The sequence below is a fragment of the Argentina silus genome (assembly GCF_951799395.1).
Source record: "Argentina silus genome assembly, chromosome: 2".
Classification (NCBI taxonomy): Eukaryota; Metazoa; Chordata; class Actinopteri; order Argentiniformes; family Argentinidae; genus Argentina; species Argentina silus.
Window position 1 is genome coordinate 32,223,634 of NC_139656.1, and position 10,000 is coordinate 32,233,633.

Below are 10,000 nucleotides of genomic sequence, written 5' to 3' on the forward strand. Positions count from 1 at the left end.
TTTGTTGCTTGAGTGTGGCTGCCTGGCACCGCCGCCTCTACGTGGATGCAGCAGCCGCGCTACTCGGTCACGGCTTTTCACTGTCCTGGCGCCCTGCTGGTGGAACGAGCTTCCCACTGCTGTCATGACTGCAGAGTCACTACCAATCTTCTGCCGTAGATTGAAGACCCATCTCTTCAGGCTACATCTTAACTGTCCCTCCTAAAGACCTCTTCATCCCCACTACCCCCCTGTACAAGTTTCTCTCCTGTTAAAAAAATAAATAAATAATAATAATAATAATTTTTCCTTCTTATAGCATTGTGACTGCCAATAGCCCCTGGTCCGAGCATAGATTACTTTTATTTATGATGACTGATGGATAGATGATTCACTTACTTAAACAAATGTATTTGCTGTAAGTCGCTTTGCATAACGGCGTCTGCTAAATGCCGTAAATGTAAATGAGTGTGTTTTAGTGCGATCAGTCTTATGCTGCGTCCCCCTGTATCCACCCTTCACCTGAAGTGTGCACTTCTTACAGTTCATGGATCTACAAGGGGAATGGATTGGTGTTAGAGCCCCTGCTAGCCCAATCCTACCACTTTAGATCCATGTCGAAACGTGCACAAGTGCGCACTTCAAGAGAAGGGTGGAGAAATGGGGACGCAGTGTAAAAGAGTCGGCGGTATTCAGAACATGGAGGGAGAACAGTAAACGGTGGGCATCGGGGGATGTGTCAGAGAACAGCTTGAGGCGTGAGGCAGGACATGACCCCCCGTCTCTCACAGATCAAAGCTTTCAGCAGGAGGCGAGGAAGAATACATGAAGAGCCAGACAGAGGGAGAGGGAGAGAGAGACTGAGGGAGGGAGGGGGAGAGACAGAGGGAGGGAGAGAGAGACAGAGGGAGGGAGAGGGAGAGAGAGACTGAGGGAGGGAGAGGGAGAGAAAGACTGAGGGAGGGAGAGGGAGAGAAAGACTGAGGGAGGGAGAGGGAGAGAAAGACTGAGGGAGGGAGAGAGACGGAGGGAGGGAGAGGGAGAGAGAGACTGAGGGAGGGAGAGGGAGAGAGAGATGGAGAGAGGGAGGGAGGGAGAGGGAGAGAGAGACTGAGGGAGGGAGAGGGAGAGAGAGACTGAGGGAGGGAGGGGGAGAGACAGAGGGAGGGAGAGGGAGAGAGAGACTGAGGGAGGGAGAGGGAGAGAGAGACTGAGGGAGGGAGAGGGAGAGAAAGACTGAGGGAGGGAGAGGGAGAGAGACGGAGGGAGGGAGAGGGAGAGAGAGATGGAGAGAGGGAGGGAGGGAGAGGGAGAGAGAGACTGAGGGAGGGAGAGGGAGAGAGAGACTGAGGGAGGGAGGGGGAGAGACAGAGGGAGGGAGAGGGAGAGAGAGACTGAGGGAGGGAGAGGGAGAGAGAGACTGAGGGAGGGAGAGGGAGAGAAAGACTGAGGGAGGGAGAGGGAGAGAGACGGAGGGAGGGAGAGGGAGAGAGAGATGGAGAGAGGGAGGGAGGGAGAGGGAGAGAGAGACTGAGGGAGGGAGAGGGAGAGAGAGACTGAGGGAGGGAGAGGGAGAGAGAGACTGAGGGAGGGAGGGAGGGAGAGAGAGACTGAGGGAGGGAGAGGGAGAGAGAGATGGAGAGAGGGAGGGAGAGGGAGAGAGAGACTGAGGGAGGGAGGGAGGGAGAGGGAGAGAGATGGAGGGAGAGGGAGAGAGAGAGACAGAGGGAGGGAGAGGGAGAGAGAGACAGAGGGAGGGAGGGAGAGAGAGAGACGGACAGAGGAAGAGGGAGGGAGAGAGAGACGGAGGGAGAGGGAGAGAGAGATGGAGAGAGGGAGAGGGAGAGAGGGAGAGGGAGAGAGAGAGACGGACGGAGGGAGAGGGAGAGAGAGATGGAGAGAGGGAGAGGGAGAGAGAGACAGACGAAGGGAGAGGGAGAGAGAGACGGAGGGAGTGGGAGACGGAGATGGAGGGAGGGAGAGAGACGGAATCGGTTTCTCCGATTTCTACCTCCACCAGCCTCCCCTGGAGGGGTGGTGACCCCTTGTCCCTCTGTACGTCACTCAAAATCACCCAACCACACTGAAAGCCACATCAACCCTATTAAATGTTGCTTTTTAATCCCCCACTATGGGACAGTGTCATAGGTTATGAAAAGAGCAGGAGGTTGGATAATAATAACCTGCGCATATGAAAACAGCAGGATGCCGTCCTCTATAACAGCTTTGAGTGAAACAGTGTGGCTCTGTGTGTGTGTGTGTGTGTGTGTGTGTGTGTGTGTGTGTGTGTGTGTGTGTGTGTGCGTGTGTGTGTTTTTCAAAGTGGAAGTGTAACAGCATGGCTCTGTGTGTGTGTGTGTGTGTGTGTGTGTGTGTGTGTGTGTGTGTGTGTGTGTGTGTGTGCGTGTGCTTGTCTGTGTGTGCGTGTGTGCGTGTGTGCTTGTCTGTGTGTGCGTGTGTTCCAGCGTGAGTGGAACAGCGTGACAGGGTTGATGCTGTTCTCAGTAGATGACTGTGCATCAACAGAAGCATACACACATACACACACCACATACACACATACACACACCACATCTGAGCAACGTGTCACTTGAATGAACTGGGATGAGTTTCTTGAAAGTTTCTTAGCTAAAGTTGAACTTTATCTCTTTTGACAATCCAGGCCCTCTCCTCTCCTAGACCAACAAGGCTCTTAAGCACAAGCATACGCTTGACCAGCAAACATAGATGTTATGTTGGTCCTCTGTGGCTCAGTTGGTACAGCATGGCACTAACAACGCTTAGGTTGTGGGTTCGATTCCTGCTGGCACTGTACACTGCAATGTAAGTTGCTTTGGATAAAAGTGTCAGCTAAATGGCAGATATTATTATTATCATTATATACAAATGTCTCTCGGGTTGAGTGCTCGTAGTCTTAACCTCATCATAATGGGTGTTCTCTGCCAAACACCGTAAAATAATAATACTATGTCAGATTTACACAGCCTCAAAGGTACCTTTAAAGCTAAATGGCAGATATTATTATGTCACAATAGTTTCTTTCTCGCGGCTTTGCGGCTGGGCTATGGTGAGAAATGAAGTGCGAATGAAGCTACGAAGCTTTCGGGAAACTGACCCCAGGTTAGAGTTCACACCTGGATCAATGCTACTCCACTATGATTACCTGATTTTCAGATACGGGCATGTGCCCATGTATGTATGTATGTATGGGTATCAGGGGAGGCTGGTGGAGGTGGAAATCGGAGGACGGGGCTCATTGTAATGCATGGAGGGTATCTACGCTACTGTATGTGTGTGTGTAGCAGGTGGTATGACTGTGAGCCTCGAGAGCCAGGCGACATTTTCATTTCTCCCAAAAATGGGCAGTAGAAGTCATTTTCTTCAGGAGTCGCACACGATACCTTCCGTGCACAGCAGGGGAGGCTGGTGGAGGTAGAAATCGGAGGACGGGCTCACCGTAATGCATGGAATGGAATGAGGAACGGTATCAAACACGTGTTTGACACCGTTCCTCATTCCATTCCATGCATTACAATGAGCCCGTCCTCCGATTTCTACCTCCACCAGCCTCCTCGGGTATACAGCATATTGTTATCCGCTGTTGCTCTGAGTGCCGGTTGGAAACAACCGTTATCAAGACTGAGAAGCTTCCGACGCGTAAACAGACCGGAGGTATCTTTGCATCAGTTGCCAGGGTTACAAACACAATCACATTGAAATGTTCGACACATTGAGTTTGTGAGTTTGTGAGTTTGATTTCTCGGCCCAGAACTCTAGTCTTATTATAGAAATCATATTGCATGTCTTGTCCTGTGGGGGCCACTCTCTTTACAAAGAAGTACCGGCGATTATGTTCGATAGGAGGTTCATGTTCAGGTAACTTTGCCAGAAAAAAAAAGAAGCAGAATTGCCTGTGATGCTGATGCTGTAATGGCCGACGACTGTCATTGTTGGAAAGTAAAGTACTCCACTGCTCAACACTGATGGGACAATAGTGCTCTTCTCTGGCAGGTAAAAGCAGTTGGCTTTTACAGAGCGACTGGCTATTGAACTCAACTTGTCAGACGGGATGGTTCTAAAGTCCAGATACTGTATATTAAATCAAACTGCTCTTAAAAAGTCAGTGAAGTAAAGCTCCTGCCCGCTCAAGAGAGCATAGATCAGTATCGGCAGAGAATCCTCTGAGATTGAGTGTTTTAGCTGAAGGACTGCCTTACTACTTTATCTGAAGGACTGCCTTACTACTTTAGCTGAGTTTCAAAGCTTCATCAAAGAGAATTCTCTTGAAGTGACTGTGGAGATCCACCACCTATTTAATCCAAGTACACTGTGTGTGTGTGTATGTGTGTGTGTGTACGTGTGTGTGTGTGTGTGTGTGTGCCTGCGTGCGTCCGTGGGTGCGTGTCCTAGTTTCATTTTCAAAGCATGATTTTCAAAATGTCTCGGCTGTCAAATGGATCAGTTCATCTTTTTATTGCTATTTTGATTGATGTGAAGTCTATTCATGTCCACTGATGAAAACCACTGAACTGCCGTCATGATGGATGAAAGAATGAAATCACAGTGACACACATCTCTCAGAAGATAAGATAGGAAAACTTTTTATTTCTATGAAATGGAACATTTCCTTTGGCACACTGGCACAAAAGGGCACCTGTCCTTAGATGTAGCCTGTCACTAAGTGACTCTGCCCAACTGTATATCATTACGAGGGCTTGGCGGACAGAGGGCCTAAGTGACACTTTCCACATTTTACAGGAGAGCCAAAAAAAAAATCGTTGATTCTGTGCCAATCGTATTGCGATGAGCCTTTGTTTCACTGCAGTTAATGGCCTCAGTTAGCTCCTTCCACCACCTGATAGACCTCATCAGGAGCTTTTTATTGATATATATAACTCATTTTGGCCATAAATGTCACTTAGGCCCTTTGCGCGCCAAGCCCTTGATTATGTCTTTTAGACACAGTGTTTTATGTTTGCCTCGTAGACTCTGCTAGTGTGTTAATGTGTATAGACTCACTGCTGCTAGTGTATTACTGTGTATAGACTCACTGTTGCTAGTGTATTACTGTGTATAGACTCACTGTTGCTAGTGTATTACTGTGTATAGACTCACTGCTGCTAGTGTATTACTGTGTATAGACTCACTGCTGCTAGTGTATTACTGTGTATAGACTCACTGCTGCTAGTGTATTACTGTGTATAGACTCACTGCTGCTAGTGTGTTAATGTGTATAGACTCACTGCTGCTAGTGTATTACTGTGTATAGACTCACTGTTGCTAGTGTATTACTGTGTATAGACTCACTGTTGCTAGTGTATTACTGTGTATAGACTCACTGCTGCTAGTGTATTACTGTGTATAGACTCACTGCTGCTAGTGTATTACTGTGTATAGACTCACTGCTGCTAGTGTATTACTGTGTATAGACTCACTGGTGCTAATGTTACTGTGTATAGACTCACTGCTGTTAGTGTATAGTGACTATACAATATAATATAATCAGTAATAAACAATATAACTATTGTTGTTACTGATGTTACTGTATGATTGTGTTACAGCTGTATTCTGTGTTTTCACAGAGGAGAGCTTGCGAATAAGAATATCATGAAACACAAACAAACTGTGGAGAGTTCAACTCCTTCAAACTTTTACCTTTACATTTTTGACATTTAGCAGACGCTTTTATCCAAAGCGTCCTACATCAAGTACATTTGTCTAAAGTAAGTGAATCATCTCTACATCAGTCATCATAACAAAAATAAATCTATGCTAGGACCAGGGGCCGTTGGCGGTCACAATGCGAGAACAAGGAAGGATTACTTTTTCAAAAAAATTATTATTATTATTATTTTTATTATTAACAGTAGAGGAACTGTACAGAGGGGTAGTGGGAGGTGAAGAGGTCTGTGTCTTTTGCCAAACATATGAAACCGACACAGACAGGCCCTTGTCATCTCCGATGTCCATCAATGGATGACTCCCATAGAGAAACCATTGGCTCAGTCTGTAATGATCTGATAGCATAGTCTGGTGTGGTAGACAACAGTTGACAAACAACAAGCAATATACTATTTGGACAAGATGACACTGATCGCACGTGAACTTATTGCATTTACAATGACACCTACAATAACTGTAGCTGTGAAGATTTCAGTAATCTGTATTTTATGTCAGGCTCTAAGTCATGTTTATGACAGTCATGTGTAGCACATTAAGCAAGATCTGGTTCATGTTCATCACTGGACTTTGTCAATACAGTTGTAATAATGGAGTTCAGGACAGTGCAAAAGCAGATCTTTTATTTAACTTGAAAATGAAATCAAACACAAAGCATTTTCCTTTTCAACGTTAAGTGCTCCTTATCAAAAGCCATATTGACTCTTCTACATGGATGACTTCTCACTCACAACATGGAAACCAAATGTCCTCTGATTGTCTCTATCCTTCACATGAACCATAAAAGCAGTCATGCAGCTGAAAATTTATTGTTACTGCTTTGAGCCATATTACTATATTTATATTCTCTCTCTCTCTCTCTCTCGCTCTCTGTGTGTGCCAGACATGTGCCAGACTCTCTTTCTCTCCCTCACCCCCCCCTCTCTCTCCCTCCCTCCGTCCCTCCCTCCCTCCGTCCCTCCCTCCCTCCCTCCATCCCTCCCTCCCTCCCTCCCTCCCTCCCTCCCTCCGTCCGTCCCTCCCTCCCTCCCTCCCTCCCTCCCTCCCTAGCATACTGAATACATCCCTCACGTGTGGCCCTTACATACCATTTGTGGGGGAGAATGCTTGTTTTGGGCGGTGAACTGAAATGGAACGGAATTCACTTCTGCTTATACCAAGATCATGGAAGGAAATCCCAGCCTGAGGATGAGCATGCAAATACATGACTAAGGACACACACTCACACACACACACACACACACACACACACACACACACACACAAACAGGACCCACATACACACACACGACACATGCACACACACACACACACACACACAGGGTTAGGGACGGATTTCCGGATGGAATCTCTCCACTTCACATCCTCTCTGAGCGTCTGTCCACAGCCACGGGCCCCCTGACCTCCAGTAGTGGGAGTTGGTGGCAGTCCATCTCCGACCTCACACGACCCCGTTTGGTTTACGTCGCTGCACTGCGGCTGGACTGCGGCTGGACTGCGGCTGGACTGCCGCCAAATCGATTGCGCACCCTCCTACACAGCGTCCTTGACACGCACAGACAAGAGGAAGGAACCGCTCGAGAAAAAACACAGCATGTTTTAACCACTTGATGGTCATCACGATGTTCGTACGACGGTATAGAAACGCATTTGTGAGGTGAGCGGATGCGGGGTGGAAACGGGGTCATTTGGGCTCATTCGGTTAAAACATATTAAAACCCTTCACCTCTGACAGCTGTGGTTGGTCCTGCTGTCGCATTTTAATATCAGACCATTTAGGGAAGGAAAAAAACCCCAGAATGGTTTCTGCTTTTTGCCCATGGTCTGTTATGAGGAGTCCCTACTGTATTTCAACACTGTGGAACACAGGCTATAAGCTGCCCCATTTTGCTAAGTCATGTGACAGCTTCTGTGCAAGCTGATGTGTTTCCCCCTCTATCTGTGTTTCCCCCTCTATCTGTGTTTCCCCCTCTATCTGCTCTATTGGAGCAGCATCATTAGTATACTACGGCAGCTCTCCCGCATGGGGAACACTTATGCTGTAAGGCACTAATTTGTGGTTGTAATAAGGAGCTCAGTGGGCCATTGTGGGGACATTACTAGCCATTGATTCATCTTTTATTAGGTGTTTTCTTTTTCTGATATTATAGGTCATGGGGCCAGTTAGTCGCAGTTAGGCCAATGGGATGTGATTTCAGCAACCCTCCCATCGCTGACTCTCCTCTCCGGGTCGCTCATGGCGATTGTTGCTAGCGCTTTAGTCTTGCTAAGTCAGACTCTCCTTTTACGGCGAACAGCACAACACTGCTGACCTGCGAAATGATGCCATCAAAAACACCTTCAGCGTGCTCCTTGTTTTCAATTTCATGCAGTGCGCGCAGGTCAAGTTGCAATCAAAAGGGGGGATGGAAAAATACCTGATTAAAACCCACTGTTTTGCAATGAAGGTATAGTCTCAACAACATCCTCGAGGGTAGCACCATGGTGTAGCTGGAGGACAGCTATTTTCCGTCCTCCTTTGACTACATTGACTTCAATACAAAACCTAGGAAGCTTGTGGATCTCACCCCCTTCCACAGACTTAGACAGTAATTATGACGACTTCCGGAGGACGTCCTCCAACCAATTAGAGCTCTTGCAGTGTGAACTAACATCTTGTCCATCCAATCAAAGGATCAGAGAATTAATCTGGTATTCAAAGCATGAACTACAGGACACACAGGACTACATAAACAAACAGGAGAATGAGCATGAGCATGAATGAGCATTTTTTTAATATCATTTTGTTGAGATTTTTTAATCTTAGTTCACTTTCACTTACTTAGCTAATGTAGCTAATTGTGCCTACTCAACAACCTGACTCAAACAGAGAGGAATGCTTTTTATGTTAGCTAGCTGGCTAAGGCTATGCAACACTGCAACTCCTCCGAATCAAGGTAAGCTTTCATTTTTATAAATGCATTGCCAACGGGGCCCAAGGGTGAATGTGTCACCTTGATAACTCCAATGTATCTCTCCTCCTGTGCACCTGAGTTATAAACTTGAATTTGTAGGCTAGTAACCTCATAATGGGTTAGATATAGGGTGGGCAAATTCTAGTATCATGCTCAGGCTGGGTATATAGCCTATTGATGTCACAATAGGCTGGGCAAATGGAATGTGAATGACAGTCATCCAATATGCTGTAATAGAAATTAAACTAATCTTGAATGACACCAGGTGTCATTGCTCTGATGAAATATGATCGTCTCAGAATACATTTCCGCCTTCGAAGCGTTCCCATTACGGGTCTCCAGGGATAAACCTCACGCCCCACACCCTTTCCTTCTCTCTGCTGATAATGTCCTCTGACAACCCTACGCGGTATCTCTCCGCCTGAAAGTAATGAACACAACTTATTTTCCCTGCCGCACCAGAAGGCTCTGTATCTGATCCATATTAACTCTGTCCAGGGGGAACCTCCCTCGAACATAATGTCATTTGGAATATTTATCAGCCCCAGCAGATGAGGCATGCTGTTGTTTCACCTTACACGGAGGTTGTCTGACTTGCCAGATGCAATGTACGACCTCCTGCAGAACATCCCTGGCGAGGTTAGCTGAGGAAGCTAATTCATCATGTATGCTGTATGGGTATATGCTAATGCTAATCTCCCTCTGCCGTTTTTGAAATGAGATGAGTTCTACATGTGCTTCATAGTTATAGTACAACAAGACTGCAGAGCAGACCTGGGGAAAAGACAGACCCCTTCAGTTTTTCCACATTTTGTTGTGTTATAGACTCAATTTAAAATGGATTAAATTAAAAGAATTTGCCATCACTCCACACACAATACCCCAGAATGACAAAGCGAAAACACGTTTTATGAAATTTCAGTAAATTTATTTAAATTGAAATACAGAAATACCTCATGTACCTTAGTATTCAGGCCCTTTGCTATGACTCTTAAAATGAGCTAAAATGCAAAAATGTCATCAACACATCACTCAATGAGTTGAATTTTAGTCCATCTCAATGCAAGGATAATAGTTCATGTAATTTTGGAATTAATATCTTTGTTTTTATAGGGTCTTTGCATAGGAATCAATTACACACTGTGTGGATCATTGTTGTCACTACCAACTCATATTCCTGAGCAGTTTTGTTCCTCTCCATTTGCTCAGTTTGTAATTACACACAGTGTGTAATTGATTCCTGTGCCAATCAGAGACATTTACATTTACGGCATTTAGCAGATGCCTTTATCCAAAGCGACTTACGACAAATACATTTGTTTAAGTAAGTGAATCATCTATCCATCAGTCATCATAAGAAAAAGGAATCAATGCTCAGACCAGGGGCC